The sequence below is a fragment of the Pinus tabuliformis genome, chromosome 1_1 (assembly GCF_031772625.1).
Source record: "Pinus tabuliformis cultivar Carrire ecotype Pingquan chromosome 1_1, CPIR1, whole genome shotgun sequence".
Classification (NCBI taxonomy): Eukaryota; Viridiplantae; Streptophyta; class Pinopsida; order Pinales; family Pinaceae; genus Pinus; species Pinus tabuliformis.
The window spans coordinates 788,648,843-788,662,814 of record NC_142297.1 but is presented as its reverse complement, the minus strand read 5'-3'; positions in this window follow the sequence as shown (position 1 = coordinate 788,662,814).

Genomic DNA, 13,972 nt, shown 5'->3' with positions numbered 1-13,972 from the left:
CAAGATCTCCAAGTTTGTCTTGAAAATACGTTCCAATTAGTCTGTCCATTCAAAAGTAATAGGAGGGGGCTAATTCTGAGAAATCGAAAGATCTTGTACCTGACTACCCCAATTTGCAAGCAGGTTCATCACTTCTTTTCATGCTCTCATCAAATGGGAAGTGATAGCATATGGGATTGAGAGCACCAAAGACCGAATCCTCTGGGCTAGGAGTTCTAATCACCAGCTCTTAATGACCTTTTTCACTGGAGATTCATTCAATAGTTTCTTAACTACTGAAACCACCAGTAGAGAGTCCCCATCCATTTGGAGTTTGTCATATTCCCTCGCCAAGGCAATGTTTAGGCCTTGACCAAGGACTGAGAATTCGACTACATTATTGTTTGTGCAACAACAATCACCTGCATAAATACCCAAGGGGTGGCCTGCATCATCATAAAAGATTCCTCCATATCTCGTTGGGCTTGGGCTTCCTTTCGAGGCATCATCAACATTAAGCTTGATGAAACCGCGAGGAGGGAGAGTGAAGATCTTTAACGAGTGGCTTATCTTCTCCACCCATCTAACCGAGCCCGAGATCACCAAATCTTGCACAATCTCCAGATTTCTTAGGATCTGGGCCTCAAGCCCGCCAACCTTCTAGTCCTCCTCCGCCCAAATCTTAGAGAGCATCGTTTCCTAGATATGTAGTTTGGTTCTATCCCAAATCTCATCTCCAGATCTCTTCTTGTCCTTAAACAGAATTCTATTCCTTTCCTTCCAAACATTCCAAAGGAGGAGGCCTGGAGTCAAAAGCCAGGCCTGACTAACTATAGGGTTGTCGAAGAGATTGGATCACTACATATCAAAGATTTCCCATAGGTTGTTTCGATATCAGTATAGGTGCCCAAATTTTTTTGGATTCTATTCCATAGAGCTTCCATTTGGGGATAAGTATTGAGCAGGTGTTCCAAAGTTTCCTCTTGTTCTTGACTGATTGGGCATCGAGGGGATCCAACAATGCCTTTATGATGCAACAAATCCTGGGTCAACAAATGACGACAACCAACCAACCATATGAAGCTAGCTACCTTTGGCCATAATTTCCCAACCCAAACTTTATGCCAAAAGGTTTCCTTAAGAATATTTGCATGATTGGCCAGAAGTTGGTATGCTTCTTTAATTGATAACATCCCTTGCGCTTAGTGACCCGATTGAAGCCGATCATCACCCTACGCATATTTGATCCTTCATTCGTGTAGGATGACATTAAAGTTGTGTCATTCTTGTTGGCTCATTATCTATTTCCATTCGTTGTAATCTTTCCAGACCCTCCTCTGGTCCTGGTTTCGTATGGGGTCCTAGAAATATGCTACCACCATTACTGCAGACCGAAAGGGTGGTCTCTATAATGTGTAACAATTCCTCTCGATTTGCTAGCATAGGAAATTTATGCCATGATTTCTCCCAAAACCACGTTGTTCAACTGTCTCTGATCTCCCAAAACAAATGTTCCTAAATAAGTTGTCTTTGATCCTTTGCGAAGTTCCAAATCTAATATCCTATGGAAACTCCTCGTCTATGGCAATCTTCACTTGTTCCCTCCCCAGACTGTACATTTGTTTCCAGATTTCTGGTCCTCCTTGGAACCATTGCCACCAAAGCTTTGTACCCATGGCACAACTAAGAATTTCAAAATCTCTCAGGCCTAAGCCCCACCTCCCTTTGGAAGTCAAACCTTTTCCCACTCTACAAGGGCTCATTTCCTAGCTTGTTGAGTGCCCTGCCAAAGGAAATTTTAGAATATGGAGACTATTTATTTATACACTACTTTTGGAGCTGGTAATACTATTAGTTGACACACAGGCAAATCCTGTAGCACAACTTTGACTAGAATTATCCAATTAGTGAGGTTCAAAGCTCTAAAAGACTAGTTAGATAACCATTGGGATTACTTCTCTTTAAGATTAGAGCAAAGTAAAACCCTCAACGAGCTACTAGCCAAGGGAATACCAGATATTTCATCAAAAGGGCTTCAATGAAAAATCCCATAGCAAGGTTCGTTTGAACTAATTTATTTGTGTGAAAAAACAATATATATGATTTATCACCATTTATTTGTGTACCTGAAGTTTCGATGAAGTCTGCAAGGATCTAATCTAAGGCCCTAATTTCTTGATTGGAGGGTTCCCCAAACAACATAATGTCGTCCACAAATTGCGAGTGTGACAAAGGGAAATCGTGACCCCACAACCTCAAACCTTTGACAATACCTTGAGTAACATCTGATTTGATGTATCTATTGAGGCCCTCTGCCGCTAAGATAAAGAGGAAGGGGGATAAAGGGCCACCCTGATGGAGGTGTCAAGAGGCCTTGAATGTTTGGGATGGGGAGACATTGATGATAATAGAGAAAAAATGGGGATGAGATGAGGGATCAGATCCATCACACCCAATCAAGAGAAAGACTGAATGCATCCAACAGTTTGAGTAAGTAATCCTAGTTAAGTCTGACATATGCTTTTGAGAGATCTAATTTGATCATCATGCTCGACTTTCAAATCCACCATAGTGAATTCCCACCTCATGGGTTGTGATAACACCATCCATTATTTGATGACCCTCCATGAACCCCAATTGTTCCGGATTAATGGGATGCTTCAAAAGTGGTTTCACTCTTCTAATGATAATTGAGTAAATGATATTATAGGTCACATTACAAAGAGTTATGGGCCAAAATCCACTAGCATCCTTAGGCTGGGTTGTTTTGGGTATTAGGGTCAAGAAAATGGCATTCAAACTTGACCATACGTGCTTAATACAACGTGATTCCTCCAAATCCGCATGCACCTTGTACCCAAGAAAGGGCTAACACACCTTAAATAAATCCATGGTAAATCCATCCGAGCTTGGTGCTTTGTTGTTGGGAATCTCCTTGATAACTTAATCCACCTCTTGGAAAGATATTTCCTGCACAAGGGTTTCATTCTTCTCTAGGGTTATTAGTTTAGGGATGTGTTCCATGATCTTTTTTATAACCTTCGTCTAATCTTCTTGATCCTTAATCAATATTTGTTGATAACATGATACTAATTCCTCCTTAATATATTCATGCTCCACCAATCTTGAGCCCTACTGGGAGTTTAAGGGGTATATGTGGTAGTGATGCCAATGATTAACTAGGGTGTTGTGAAAAAATAAAATGTTCTTATCACCTCCCCAAAGCCACTAGATACAAGATTTCTGCCTCCAATACATGTCTTCTTACTTCTAGCGGGCTTCTAGATCCTTCAAGAGCTAGCTTTCCTCTTCAACAAGTGCTTCTGACTACCCTTGTTTTATTAATGTTGCTTGAATGTCCTCCATTTGTCTCTAGAGTTTTCGTTTATCTTGAAAAATATCCCTGAATTCCTCTCGGTTCCAATGTTTAACATGGAGCTTCAATTATTTTAGTTTGATTTTCAAAGAGTGCATCTGATTCTTCCCCTAGATCTGAATTGCCTTCCACCAGTGTTCAACCTTAGGGAGGAAGTCTTGGCACTGGAGCCAAAAGCACTCAAATCAAAATGGTCAATTCTTAAGGGATTGTTTGAGGTTGACTTTTGACTGAATGGTCTAGTGACTAGACCCCAAACTCAGAAGGATTGCTGCTTTAATGAATGAGTCCTTGGTCATCATATTCTCAGATAGAAAGAATCAATCCAATCAACTAGCAATCTAGTGGTTACTATTAAAATTGGAAACTAGGACCAAATTCCACTATGGAAAACTCATCCGATAGAGATGATTATTTCATTGAATTCCTCTTTTTGAGAGGACCAAAATTGACCTAAATACCATTAAATTCGGAGAAGGGAAAGTGTATTTTTGAATGATAAGCCCACATGTGCATAATTGACCAAGTTAGCCCTAAAGCAAATTGGACGCCTTTGGAAGGTTATAAATACAAGTGATCTCCACTTCATTTGGACATCACGATGGATCATTCTTCTATTCTCTTTCTTGTTTTTGGCTCGCACAAGTCTAAGGTAAGTTCGCGGAGATATGTGTTCGCACGAAGGTGAAATTGTAGGGTTTGAGGCTCACACGTATTTTTCTAGGGTTTTATTTCTCAGTCGTAGGCTTACCTAAGGACATATTTGATTGTTCGTTGGCTTGCAGGCTCAAGGGAGCAACTGTAAATTCTCAGTCGCTTGCATGCCCACTTCCTCCTTATGACTAGGACCTAAAGTTGTATTTTTCAGTTGACCGAAGTTCTTGCTCATTGACCGCAAGTTTCGATAGTTGATCGCAGACAAAGACAATTGATTACATGCTCTTGAATCAAGGTTTTGAATATTGGGATGGTTGAGTTCATCTCATGGATATTATTTAGTTGATTGTTTTGGATATTTGTATGTATGAAGATATGGATCATTGTATTCTCTTTTTTTGAATCATTTAATGACAATCTAATAAGAAGAAGCATTTGAAAGTGTTTTCCCCATAGTGGGTTTTTCCCTCGTCTCCGATCAATCCTAGTGTCTCTATGTGTGAATGTTTTTCTTCTAATGTTCCTTTATGTTCCACTGCATTAATGATGATGATATTATTCTTTCTACATAGTTGCATATGTTGTTGAATAATGATGTAAATCTAAATAAAGTTATGATGTTATGTGGTGAATTTAATGTGTAAATGAAGATATACAATTATCAAACCAAAGGAAAATATAGACCTAAGAAAAATTAACAGTTACCCCCGCCTCCCCCTTACCTGTTGTTCTAGGTGAAGATTCCATTGATTGTGTCAATTTCCACTAATTTCAGATATTGGATCAGGTCCTGAAACAATAATGACATTGCATCTAGTCTCCTTATCCCACCCTTTTTCTCTTCTAGATTTCTAATCAGATTGAAATTCCCCCCAAGGATCCAAAATTTCCATTGAATGAATTGATTCATAGTTCTAATTTCCTCTAAGAAGTCCCCTTTCTTACCTGGGGCTGAAGGTCCATATACTACATATATCCAAATCCTTTACCCTGATCCCAAGTAGTGAAAGCACCCCAATAGAACATTTGGAGTATCCAGCCAGTCATCAAAGAGTGCCCACTGAGGGTCCCATATCAAACTCAGGAATCAATAGCCATGACCTTTCTCCCATCCAACACTGGGACAGAATGGATGTCAGTGTGAAGTTGATTACCTTAGTTTCCTGCAATAAGACTATGTTTGGTTTTTCCTTCACATTCTTTAATGCTAGGTATATTTACTTGCCTTGAATATTTAATCCATTAATGTTCCATGAGGCAATCTTCATGGGTTAACTGGTGTTGGGGGGAGAAAATACTTCGTTATCTTATTAATCTGACCAGAGTTCAATAGAAACTCATTCACAGCGTGGAGGACTTTAGAAGATGTTTTGTGCCCTTTTCTATTATGATTGTTGATTGCTTTTTCTTTGGATTTGTGGAGTTGTGATGAGCCCTTATGACTAACATTAGTCGTCGACAATCCCCCACCAGGGGATGGACTATATTTTCGCCATTGTCCATATAAGTGCAGGAAGTGATGGAGTTGCTCTAAGGGGATCGATTGCGGTTATATCCTTGCTCAAGTGCGCAAAAATCCAACATGGTTTTTTCATCAACATCTAAATTATCTTGACGATCCTCCACCTCCATAATTGACTCCGTATTTTCCAGTAGCTCCTTCATGTTTTAATCCCTACTTGGTTCCTCCATAGATTCACGCTTCATTATTGTCTTTGTCGTTGTAGTCTTAACCTCCATCGACTAGTCTCTAGGGAAACCTTGCTCGTTTGTTGGTGATTCCTCTAAGGATTCCTCTTGAGAGAGGATGCCAAAAGGGTTATCATTTGTATCTGCTTTGGGTTCATCTATTTTCAATTTATGCAAAGAGACCATCGAGGTTTATCCTGGAGTTTTTGTTTTCTCTGGTTTCCCATGAGTATACCTGGTTGCATTCCTTTGTTGTCACGTCACCTCTTGGAAACCCCCATTATTTTCTTGCTCTCGAAGTGCCTGCTACTCAACAATAGTAATGGCGTAGTCCCGAATCAGGTGGTCGTGCTCATGGCAACAACGACACTTGAAAGGGACATGCTCATAATCCAAGGGTTGGGTCCAATCAATGTCATGATACTCCAAAGAAATCAACTCTGGTAATGGCTTTGAGATGTTCATATAGACACAAATATGGGCATAAGAAGCATGTCTTTGTCATTTTGTTATCTCCGAGACTTTTACAAATTTTCCAATTGCATTACCAATTCCCTCCAGGATATGAGGTTCCCATAAATCATTAGGAAGAGAGAAGAGACGAACCCATAATTGAGTCGCCAAGAACTCTTCCTTCTCTGAATCGTAACACTCCTCCCAAAATCTCATGAACAAACCTGCATTGTTCATGAAATAATGACCATTTAAAAAACCCTTCTTTTGGTCTCCCGGGTCCTTAAAGATAACTGTAAAAAAATCTTTAACTTTGAGTCACAGTTCAATAGCTCCCTACGGTTTCCATTTCAACTAGATCCAGCTGATAATATCTTGTTATTTCGGCCATATACCCATAAACTTATAAATGAGTACATGGTCCTTCATGTAGTTGCGAGATTCCTGTAATCTATTATTAGGTATGATGAACTTGGGGTTCAATACTACCTTAGGTAAGTATTGACTCTGTATACGAGCCTGCCATTGGGCCCCAAGAATTGAACCATCACTGCAGTCGTTCTGACCTCAAGTCGAGCTTCCTGAATTCGATGTTTTCCCTTGACGATGTTGCGATTGGATGGGGTTTCTCCCCTCCCCCTAAGGTTGCTCATGTGACGAACTAGCTATATAGGATGTATGTAATCTCCAAAACTAACACAGTGGAAGTAGATAGAAAATTCTATGCTGTGAAAAACATATCGACAACCTGCAAAACCATCATTCACTTAGAGACTTGATAACAATTTCAACTTTTAAAATCAATTTTCTTTTCTTTTTAAACCAAAAATGTAAAATTTTGTTTTTTTTTTTTTTTTTTGAAAGTATAACTATTATGATTATTATAAATTAGATTAAAACCTTATATAATAAAGCTTATAGTCAAAATTCTCATCAATATCATGAATATAAATCCACTTCTTTACTTACTCCTTTTTAAATGATATATTTATCTTAAAAACACATTTCAAACCTACAAAAAGATAACGTATTTATAAATTCATACATTGTAAATCAAATATATATATAATAATAAAATTTACAACTATATATCATATTAAAAATCATATATATATATATATATATATATATATATATATATATATATATAATAATAAAATTTACAACTATATATCATATTAAAAAATATTAATGTGATACATTAAAAAGTAGAGAGAAGAAGCTCATCATGTTATTTGCATGAATTGAATTTGGTTGCATAATGTGATACATTAAAAGTAGAGAGAAGAAATAAGAAAACTCATCATATTAAATTGAACTTGGTTAGGGAATATGGTACATCAAAAAGCAAAGAAAGAAGAGAGAAAAAAGTAATCATGTTATTTGCACAAATTGAACCTAAATGGGAATGCTACATATACTACTATAACCTTCTGTTAGGATTGAACAAATGAAACTCTCGTGAGGTTTTCAACCAATGACTATTAAGAAAAAAATGTATTAACAATACACCCATTCATAAACTATTTTAAATTCAATAATAAGCAAATAGAGCTCTCAATGAAATTTCAAACCAATAGCCAAATTAAAAAAAATGCCTTATCACCCATTTCACCGATCACAACTTGTTTTAAGCCTTATAAACTACCTTATTAAACTTATGTATTTTTTTATTTTTATTTATTAAAATTACATTAAATTATATATCTAATCCATATTCAATATTGAATATAAAATGCATTTCATCTTTAAACTTTCAAATTATTGTTTTTTAATTAATTATTTTATTGGTCACTCTATATTCTACCTACCATTAAATTTAAAATTACACATTGATATTGGAATAATATATAATTATTCCATTGTTCTTATTAATTCTTTTAAAATTAGATATTCATACTTTGGTAATATATAGTTATTCCATCGTCTCTTTATTAATTCTTTTAGATTTTTGTATTTAGTATTGTCATTTTTAAAATAATAGTTATTATGAGAAGAATTATTTATTTATGTATTTAATAAATATTATATATTATTTTATTTTAAATATTATTGTTTCAAAATTAAATAATTAAATTGATTTTCTAAGATTTTTATCTTTTATTTTGTAAAAATATCATGAAAAAAGATAATTATTATGTTTAGAGGCGTTTTAAGTTGAGGTGCTTTATAATTAGGTAGGGGAAGATTTCATAATGATGTTTTAGATGAATGTTATAGCAATCTATGAAATATTGTAGTAAAATGGTAAATAAAATAATAACAAAATATAATTTGTAATAATATTTTTGTTAGAAATCACATAAAATAAAATTTCGTCTACGTGTTTCGAATCAATCAGTGTGGTTCATCTTCAAGACAAGATGAGGAATCAGATCTACGCAATGGCATAAATAGATGCTCTTACGTTTCGAAGATCTTCAGGACGAATCAGATCTAGGCAATGGAATAAATAAATGCTGAGAGCAGTCGTTAGGAAATAACAACTAGTTTAACTAAAAAATAACTACTTAAGCTGACCAAGAATTAATTTTTTTTTAATTAATAATTAATATGATTTTTGAATAAAGTTAAAATATAATAAATAAAATCAATAGAATAATCTCATTTTAATATTAATATCAATATTATTAAATAAATAATATTGATATTAATTAATATTAAAATTTATTAATATTAAAATGAGATTATTCTATTGATTTTATTTATTATATTTTAACTTTATTAAAATATAATAAATAATATTTAATAATATTGATATTAATTAATATTAAAATGAGATTATTCTATTGATTTTATTTATTATATTTTAATTTAAATAAAAAATATTATTAATTATTATTATTTTTTTAATTCTTTGTCAAAGCTTAATTAGTTATTTTTTAGTCAAACTAGCTGTTATTTTCTAAAGGCTAGTTAGATGCTCTCATAATCTATTTATTTCATTGCCTAGATTTGATTCCTCATCTTGTCCCAAAGATGAACCGCAGTGGTTGGTTCGAAAGGTGTTGGCAAGATTTTATTTTATGTGATTTCTACGGAAAATGTTATTACAATTAATATGGACCACAGAAGTCTAAATTATACAACAAAACATAATATTAACTCAATTGTAAAAATAAAAACAAAAATTAATAAGTCAAACATTTTAATTTAATTTTTTATATTATATTTTTTTATTAATAAAAATTACAAACTTTTTTTTGGGAAAATAGTAATATGTATAACACATTAAAATAAATTTAAACAATTAAAAATTATATTCATAATCATAACTTTATATTTGAATTTAAATAATAAACACACACATATCACAATTACTTCATATTTAACTTTAGTTAAATATATATGTGTATAATTTATATTTATAATAATTTTTTAATTCGGGTAAAAGAGGGATAGAGTATGTACAACTTGATAGATTTTAGTCAAATTAATAATAAGAATATTTATATATATAGAAAGCACGTGCATATTTAATTTTAGATATATAAAGGGGAGAGAGAAAATATATTTAACAATCATGGGTAGATGAAAACTTTTTCTCAAAAGTCTTTTTTTTTTCCAAATTTTGCACTCGAAAAATAATTTGCATATTGAGAGATATCCCTCTCCTCTCACTTGGTAGACGTGGATTTATTTTTAAGTCGAATCCCTCCATGGAGGCGATTTACTAATAATAGATAGCTACAAACCTTGCATCTTGAGAGAATTGATCCCCTCTCCCCATTTGGTAGATTTGGATTTACTTCAATAGTCAAATCACTCAATGGAGGCTGGTTTACCAATAATCCAACAAACATTTTCTCATATTTTACACTCTAAAGAGATTTGCATCTTGAGAAATTTGATCTCTCCTCTCACTCGGTAGATTTGGATTTACTTTAATAGAAAAATATCTGACTAGAGTTGATTCCTTTTGACTTGCATCTTGAGAAATTTGATCCCTCCTCTCACTCGGTAGATCTGGATTTACTTCAATGGAAAAATTTCTGACTAGAGTTGATTCTTTTTTCCATAGACACGGGAATCTCATACACTATTCCATTCACAAATCTATGAGAGGTGCAAACATTTCCTCAAATTTTGCATTTAAAAAGAGATTTGAAAATGACAAGTAAATAAGTATGTAATTACATGCTTTTAGTCGAACTAATAGATGAAATGATCATTTTCTAGCTTAATTTTACCCAAAATTTGGTTGATACTTTTAAAAATAATAAGTTGTTAATCTGCGAAGTTGGAGTGTCTCATGGTTTTTTAGGGTGATAAGTTCATTCATCCATTCAAAAGTGCATTGTAAACTAGCCCAAGTCCATCTTAACTTTGGATTACAGATCAAATCTTTTTACATCTTAAGATATTTGCATCTCAAGAGATTTGATCTCTTGTGAGGCTTCGTAGATATGAAGTTAAGATGAATCTAGGTTGTTTTAATTCCCCTTTAAATATGATATATTCGACATGAATACCATTGGTTCTCATAAATATGGAGCTCAAAAACCACCAAGTTAAGTTTACCTTAATTACCCAACAAAAAATAATAACAAAAATAACAATTTAGAATTTTTATTTTAACATAGGTTATCTTTATTTTTCTCTTAAGTTTACCTTAACTACCCAACAAAAAATATTTAAAAAAACATAGAATTTTTATTGCACCAAGAGGTGCTCTAGATGTGTAGACCTAATAAAAATTTAAAAGTAATATAAACCTAATATCGAAGATGATTGTAAACATTTAAATGTTGGCTCAATTAATAATAAAAAGTTAAAGTAATAAAAATAATAAAATACAATTTTTTATATTTTGTTTTTGCTATTTAACTTTTGAATAGGCTTTGTTACAATACCATGGATTATCAATACCACATGCCCAAAAATCATAACCTATTTCACAACCAAAATATTTTATAACAATACAAGATTTTAACCTTGGATATTCATACCCACTTTACCATGGATATTATAAACTTGTAAAAAATAGTCTTTGTTACAATACCACGTGCCAATACCACGGCTTATCAATACCACATGCCCAAAACAAAACACTTATTTCACAATTAAAATATTTTATATCACTATGAAAATATTCTTAACCATGGATATTCACTTCCACTTTACCATGGATATTATTGACCTGCAAATATGCTTTGTGACAATACCATGGGCCAATACCATGGCTTATCAACACCACATGCCCAAAAAAACATAACCTAATTCACAAACAAAATATTTTATAACAGTATGAAAATATTCTTAACCATGGATATTCACCCCCACTATTATTAGCTTGTAAATAGGCTTTTTTACAATACCATGTCTTACCAATACCACATGCCCAAAAAACATAACTTATTTCACAGTCAAAATATTTTATAACAATATGACAAGATTCTTAACCATAGATATTGACTCCCACTTTTGTAGTTGATAATTATAAATAGGCTTTGTTATAATATGATGCAGGAGAGAGCTTAAATGATGGAATGGATAAAAGCCTGGAGGAGACCTATTAATTGTAATCTGCCACATATGTATGCATGTAGAGAGAGATAGGTGCAGTTGAGAGATTTGAGGAAAGATCGGATCCTTTACAGTGATCCGATCCAATGTTCCTTATATATATATATATATATATATGCCTGCGTGTTCAAGAGAGGGGAAAAGAGTGATAGACATAAACCTGTGAAAACAAAGTATTCATAATGTAGTTGAGAGGAGAACTGTTACTAAGGCTAAAATGCCTTAGCATGTAACTATGCCGTGTATAATAGAAAGTGTGTGTTTAAGTGTGCGCCTGTGTGTTATGTAATTATGCCTTTTTCAATTTTGTTATGTATATGTTCGTTGAGAGCTTGAATCCCAGTTGTGAGTGTGTTGATGACCATCGATCACTGTAGGATCGATGGCAATCCAATGAAATATTGTTATATGTAGAACTGTGGTGTGAACACAGGTGTGGCAGAGGAACTAGTTTTAAAACGCAGATTCCATCAAAACGGCGAGATCAAGCCAAGGAAGAATAATGAAGAGACGAAGTGTTGGCAAACCAGAGCCATTGGATCTTATAGATCAACGGCCAGGATTTTATCGCATCAGCGGAACCCTTTTGGGTGTTATCGGACCATAACCATTGAGAAGTGCGATTGCAATAATGCGATGGATCGTGGGCCGTCAGATCGAGAGTCTAGATCGACGGTCCAGATCGAATCGCTAATCGCATATCGGCGCAGTGAAGAGATAGTGCGATAGCGCCGATGTGGTGGAACGCCAATACGCCGATCGTGATAAGTCGGCGATCGGAGATCGGGCCGATCGCTTATATGAGATCAGAGATCATAGTGGCACTGCGGAATGGTGCGAAGGAGCGGACTCGCCGATATTTATAGAGGTTGGCTTATAATATTTGAGATCCGGCCCAAGGGTTCCGGCGGGGTTTTTCTTTGTATTTCCCTTGTTCCATGTATTTCCGATAGTTGTATGGTCGCGGGCTTTTAAGGCTAAACGCATATTTAAATGCTCTCGATAGTGTAAAGGCTTTGATATGTTATATGGTCCGATTTTAAAAGCTTAAAGCCCTATGGAATGTTTCCGATAGGGTCTATGGGCTCATAACCCATAGGTCCCAGAATCAAATATTGAAATGAAAGGGGAAATTAGTCATACCCTTATTTTGGGTCAATCAGGTGGATCGCTTATCGGAGATTGGAGGTTGAGCGATCGGAGCAGTGGAAGGAGTCGGAACGAAGAGTGGACCCGACAGATATATAGATCTGGGTGAATTGTTTTTGAAGTCCGAACAAAGGGTTTGGAGCGGGTTTTCATGGTTTTCCCATGTATTTCCAATAGTTGTATGGCCGTGGGGTTTTAAGGCTTAAACGCATATTTAAATGTTCCCGATAGTATAATGGCTCCGATAAAGTGTAAGTCCATGGTTTAAAGGCTTAAAGCCTCAATGAATGCTTCCGATAGGCTTTGTAGGTCATAATCCACAAGTCTCAGGATCGAATATTGATATGAAAGGGGAAATTGGTTATACCCCTATTTTCCTTTTTGTTAAGTGGTATCAGAGCAGAAGAAGATTTTGCGTGCAAAAGAAGGGAAAGGGTTTCTTGCGAGAAGGAAGAAGTGAAAACAGAAGGAGCAGAGGTATAGTTGATAAAGCTAGAGAGTTATGATCTTATTGTCGTGCAGATAGCGGCAGCGGAAGGTGAGAAGATTTGTAGCAACCTAGAGCAAGGTGTGCTTAATTGGTTCCAGAGAAGAGAACCAGAAGGATGCCAAAAGACCGAGTGAGGAGGGCTTGGTGAGGTATCGTGTAGCAGAGGAAGACTGTCACTGGAGAGGTTGGTTGCAGCTCACAGAAGATCATAAAGGCAATTCCACAGAGATGTGGGTAGAATTGCTAAGGACAACGAGAAGCTTATGACCAGGAGGTCATAAATTTTTGTGCCACGGGAGTCTGATGCAGGAGCATCCAAGCACTCATAATTACAAGAGGAATCCAAAGCAGAGCAAGAGAGGATGTGGGCCATCAAGCAAAATAGGGGACATTTATGTTTAAATAGAGCTTAAATGGTGGAATGGATAAAAATCTCGAGGAGACCTATTAATTGTAATCTGCCACATATGTATGCGTGTAGAGAGAGATAGGGGCAGTTGAGAAATTTGAGGAAAGATCGGATCCTTCACAGTGATCCGATCCAATGTTCCTTATATATATATATGAGCCAGCGTGTTCAAGAGAGGGGAATAGAGTGATAGACAGAAACCTGTGAAAACCGAGTATTCACAATGTAGTCGAGAGGAGCACTG